The sequence below is a fragment of the Myotis davidii genome, unplaced genomic scaffold, assembly GCF_000327345.1.
Source record: "Myotis davidii unplaced genomic scaffold, ASM32734v1 scaffold2314, whole genome shotgun sequence".
NCBI lineage: Eukaryota > Metazoa > Chordata > Mammalia > Chiroptera > Vespertilionidae > Myotis > Myotis davidii.
In genome coordinates, this window is record NW_006285722.1 from 204,239 (window position 1) to 209,937 (window position 5,699).

At 42.4% G+C, this 5,699-nt stretch overlaps 1 pseudogene; it reads right to left on the reverse strand.

The window, feature by feature from the left end:
• Window positions 1-411: 411 nt before the first annotated feature.
• LOC107181947 lies at window positions 412-3,479 on the reverse strand (annotated as a pseudogene).
• Window positions 3,480-5,699: the final 2,220 nt, after the last annotated feature.

Genomic DNA, 5,699 nt, shown 5'->3' on the forward strand with positions numbered 1-5,699 from the left:
CACCAGAGGGCAGACGCTCAATGCAGGAGCTGCCCTCTGGTGGTCGGTGTGCTCCCACAGGGGGGAGCTCTGCTCAGCCACAAGCCAGGCTGATGGCTGCCAGTACAGCGGTGGTGTTAGGAGCCTCTCCTGCCTCCTCAGCAGCGCTAAGGATGTCCGACTGCAGCTTAGGTCTGCTCCCCACTGGCAAGTGGACATCCCCCGAGGGCTGCCAGGCTGCCAGAGGGATGTCTGATTGCCAGCTTAGGCCCAATCCCCCAGGGAGCAGACCTAAGCCAGCAAGTGGTCACCCCCGAGGGGTCCCAGACTGCCAAAGGGCACAGGCCGGGCTGAGGGAACCCCCTACCCCAGAGTGCACAAATTTTTGTGCACCGGCCTCTAGTTGTCATATAATAAAACAAAATATGAAGCTTAGAACTGGATCACTTGACCTTTTTTCTTCTTCTCCCAGTTCAAAATGCTTGCATCTCTTCATAGCCAGCGTTCTCTTAGATCTGCATTTAGGCTCAACACATTCAAGTCTCAGCACAATCTTCTTTGTAGTTTTAACCTTTTTTCAGAAAATCGGCTTACTCTGCCCACCATAGCCACTCTGCCTCCTGTCAGAATGCCGCTTCCCCTGCACATACAGAGAAGCCTTGCCCTTCTTGTACTGTGTTATTTGTGGGGTTGATGCTTGCCACACCCCTTACAGAAAGTTCGGCGGGTTTTAGGAACGTTCACCATGTTTGTGAACATTACCGACAGGACAAAGTGGAGGACCCTTCTTTACCTGAAAAAAAAGGTTGCACATTTTCCCAGGTTACATAGACTACAGAGAGCTGAGATGTTCTCATTTCCCACTTCTGTATCATTGCATCTTTCCATCTCATAGAAAAATCTGTCCACCAAAATGTATGGCCTCCAGCTACTATAACATTTACCATTCTTTGTGGCCATGGTATAGTCAATGTCCCAGATTTCCAAGGGTTAGGCACCAGGCTTCCTGTTTCCTCTCTGCCTCGTCCCACACCATTCTGGATGACTTCAATGTTCCTGAGGAAAACCCACCCGTCACCTTTGCCACAATTGCTAACAGCTTTTACTTCTACTCATTTTTGGCCATTTCTCCCAGTTACACATCAGGTCGTTTTACAACCCAGAATGCTATGGTCCTATCCTCATATTCCATTCTCAGGACCTTTCTTACCCTTGCTCCTTTTTTCCCTCCTACTTGCTCAAGATTAGTAATGCCTGGCTCATCCCTACTCTTTCTGACAATAACCCCACCAAACTGCCTTCCCTAGCCTTTTGAGACCCCAAGGTGCATCATCTCAACTATTCTCACCAGCACCATTAACTCCCTGGACTAATCCTTTAGCCATGCCTACTTGGCAAACCTCCAAACTAGAATAGGACCCTTACCATCTATCTTCTCTACTCCTTTACTATGTCTTTTAGACCAGAGTTCATAAAACTATGGAAGGAGAGCCTTTGGAAATTTATGGTTCACCACCTCACCAGTGGCCTCGTTCCCAAAACTCACAAAGGCTATCCCACTATTCCAAACCTCTCCCACATGGATCCCCTCACCCCCAAATTGATAATTGCTTCTTACTTCACCATAGGTTTCAACTATCAGATGTTTCTTCCCCCTCCGCAGCCATTTCCCTTATCCATATGTGTATACCTAAGTTCCCTTCTAGCTCAGAGGTGCTATTCCTCTTCTCAAGGGCTCTAAAGAACCTTCTTTCCAAGTCATCCCTTCATTCCCATTCTCTGCTTTGGACCAAATGCTGCCTGACCTCCACTCCCTTTGCTCCATTAAAATTTCTCTTACTAAAGTAACCAATGATCTAATAACCAAATTCAAGTCAGTTTTCTAGTATATTTGATATTGATCATTCCTTTTCTTGAAATTCTAGTTCACCTCTTGGAAGGAGGTGACTTTCATTTTCTTACTCTTGTTCATTTGAAAGTTTCCTCTTCTTGTTATTCACCAGAATTCTGCCCTTCCTTCTCTTTTCACTCCACATATTTTTCCTACATCAGCTTCTACATGCCCGTGGCTTTTTCTATCACCCACAGTGGTGGCATCCCACCTTCCACTTTCTCTTGCATGGATTTTTTTAAATGGTTGGTTAATTGGTCTCTGCTGTGAGTCTCCATTTGACATCCCTCCATTTTCCAAACCTATCCTACATTTTGCTGCCAAAGTTGTCTAACAGAGGATAAGTGGTTCTCTTCAAAATCACCTTCAGACTATCTTAAACCAGACTTACGGGCTCCACTGAGTTTTCTGACTCAGAAGGTTTAGGATAGGGCTCAAAATTTTCCGTTTCTAACAAATTCCCGGTTAGATGATGCCAATGCTGCTGGTCGACAACTCTTTCAGAACCCTTGACCTGAGAATCCGCTGGGTTATAATTTCTCAGCTTAAAATCTTTCATTAGCTGTCTTCCGCCTATGAAAAGTTCCCAGACCTATCTGCTTAAAAATTACCTGTGTGTGCACCACATTGCCAGCAATGGGATGTGTCACGACAGCAGATGTCAAGAGTTAAGCTAATATTTTTCTCTAAAGTACACCTGAAATGAAAAATCTTTAGTATATACCATTTGTAAACAAAATTGCACTTGATTTTACTTTTTAAAATGATCTGAATTACACTGTAACAGTTTCTTTCTCTCCCTTGCTCTTTTTTCTTTAATTATTGGTAAAACCAGAATTTTGTTCTACATAGAAAGTTCATGGCGTTTTTTAATGTAAGAAATTTTAACAAAATTTTAAAAAAATTACGTGAAAAGATGTGTATTATTGGGCTCCACCCTCAAGATGTTGCCTTAGAGAGTCTGATGCCGTATCCAAGGGTCACCCCTTTGAGAACCTGCAATCTACAAACCCCTTAATGTGGAATTCAAGTCCTTCTCTATTCCTTGCCTACCTCTCCAGCATTATTGAACTCATTATTTAAAAACCAAGTGCAAACTCATGCCTCGACTTTTTGTATATCTTGTTCTCACTGCATGAACCCCACCTTCCTCACCCATGTGGCAATCATCTAGTCCTCCCCCAAAATGCACCATGTTACTGCTGCAAAAAAGCCTTCCAAAGAGGCTGCTCACCCTCTTTTCTGTCTCTCTTCTGTATCTTGCATATATTTCCTTTACTGAAAACCTTTGTGTTGCAATTATTGACTTGTTTGCCTTCTATTAGTTAAACTCTTAACATCACTCTCTCTGGCACCCACAGTGTCTGGCATAGATACTCAGTAAACAGAAATGGGTGGTGAGGTGATGGTAATTGATAGGGAGCGGAGGGAAGGATGCTTAGGGAATACAATATGGAACCAGAGTAAACAGAATACTGAGGAACATTTCCACCATGCTCATGCCTTGAACGACCCACCTCTGACACATTTACCCACCTTAAGCCACCCAGATAACTAAAACTGGTCAAACATCTTTTCCTTTCCCTGTATCCCAAGTTCACCCAATTGATCCTTTCCCCCACACACACCATAAACATATAAACATATGTTTTATATGTTTCCCAACATATAAACAATTACCTAAAAAAAGGGGGCCTTCTTTAATGGGCATGTACCTCCTCCTATCACTAAGCAAGATGGTATCCTTTCTTTCACATGATCTGTAAATCATAGGTCACACAGGTAACTGGTAATTTTTCTCTCCCCATCAGAATGTGATACCTACAAAGGACAGCTGAAATGAGCCGGAGCATGATGAACTGAAGGGTTTCTCTCCCTGATGCTGTCGTATCTGAGAGCACTTTTGCAATCCCACTGACCACAGTTTTTCTTTCTTACATTCTTTCATTTGTTTAGTCAACCTGGCATCTGGTTCTCCTGTGCTGCTCCTTTAGGATATGGCCAAGACAGGTCAAACTAGAAGGGGGAATGCTGTCAGCTTACAAGACTAGTCTATGATCTCTAATCAGTTCATCTGGGCTACTTTTCAATGAAAGAGCCAACTTGGGACTGTTTTGATGAGACATCCTTATGTGCAGGCCACCCATTCTGCTTTTAGCTGTCAAGTAATCTCATCAAAATGTTTATCAAAAGAAGCATATCTTCAAGATTCTAAGGAAAGATGACAGCTTTCCCACCCTCTCCCACCCCAAGAACCACCATAGTTAGGTTGAACCACTTCACATAAAAATACAATACACTGGTTATCTTACTATTTCCCCAATATGCCAAAATTGTTCCCACCTCAGGGCACTGCCCTTGCTGTTACTATAACATGGAATTCTCCCCAAAGCTACTTACATGGCTCAGTCTTGCTTCTGGTCTTTGCTCAAAAATCATCTGAGATGCCTTCTAGCAAAGCTATTCATTATACTTCCTATTTTTTTGCCCTGATTTATCTTCTCTTGACCACAATACCACCAGGAGACATTATAAATTTATTTATGGCACCATTTATAACCGTACCCTCTAATCCCCATATTGTAAACCATGAGGGTAGGGTTTTGCAGTTCTTATTCACAAGACTATGTCTTCCAATGACTAAATAGTGCCTAGTGGTCAATAAAGATTTTTTTGTTTTGTTTTCTTGTTAATCCTCACCTAAGGATATTTTTCTCATTGCTTTTCAGAGAGAGTGGAAGGGAGGGGGAGAAACAGAGAAAAACATCAATGTGAGAGAGACACATCGATTGCTTACCTCCTGCTCACCCCGGATCGAGCCTGCAACCGAGATACGTGCCCTTGGCTGGAATCGAACCTGGGACCCTTCAGTCCACGAGCCAACACTCTATCCACTGAACCAAATCAGCAAAGGCAATACATATTTTTTGGAATGGCCAAATAGACTCAGACTGAATGCCAAATAGTTTTACTTTAAAAAAAAAAGTATGAGGCAAAATATTTAAGGCAAAAATTATTAATTTAAACATAGTCACCGTGGGTAGCTGTATACACACCTACTACTCACAATGCTGCCTTTGCTAAAAACCTGCTGGGAATTCTGCAAGAATTGTTTTCGGAGCCAGTTGATGAATTACATGATTGATCTTACTTCATATTGTGTTTCACCAGCTTCACAAAGTAAAAAAGCCAACCAAGAACAGAAATATAAGAATATACTGAGGCTCTCAGACAAGGCCTCAGAAGTTTGGATGACTGGTGACATCAATTGACTAAGTATATTACATCTCAAGAACATGGACTGAAAAGGGTTAATGCTCACAAACCTGAATGTTCCGGGTGTGAAATTAAACACACACATTTTGGGCACAGACCAAATTATTAGAGGACAAAGAAGTAATTTCTTAGAACTTACTTCCACTCATAACTTCAAACATGCCGCCATGCATGGGCTGCTGCTAAACTGTGTCTATGACTATTTAGCAGAGGACTCACCCATTCTCCCAGGTACCTAGTGTTTTCAACCTGCCCACACTCCAGCCCACATGGCACGTGCACTCATCTTCTCCCACTGATCTGGCCAGTCTTAAAGACTTTCTGTCTTAAAAAGTATTATTTCAAATAGCTAAAAACAAAAAGATAATCTTTAGAGACCAAAGAAATAAAAGAACAGGGCAGACGACAGCAATATCCTAAGATTTAGGACAGTAGCTTATTCAAAAGTATATTTAAATGGTATAGGGCAGAAGAGATCACTGAGTTTCTACCTCAGAAATGCTTCCTCTCTGTAGGCAACAAAGAGAATCCCACTCAGGACTATGTACCACCT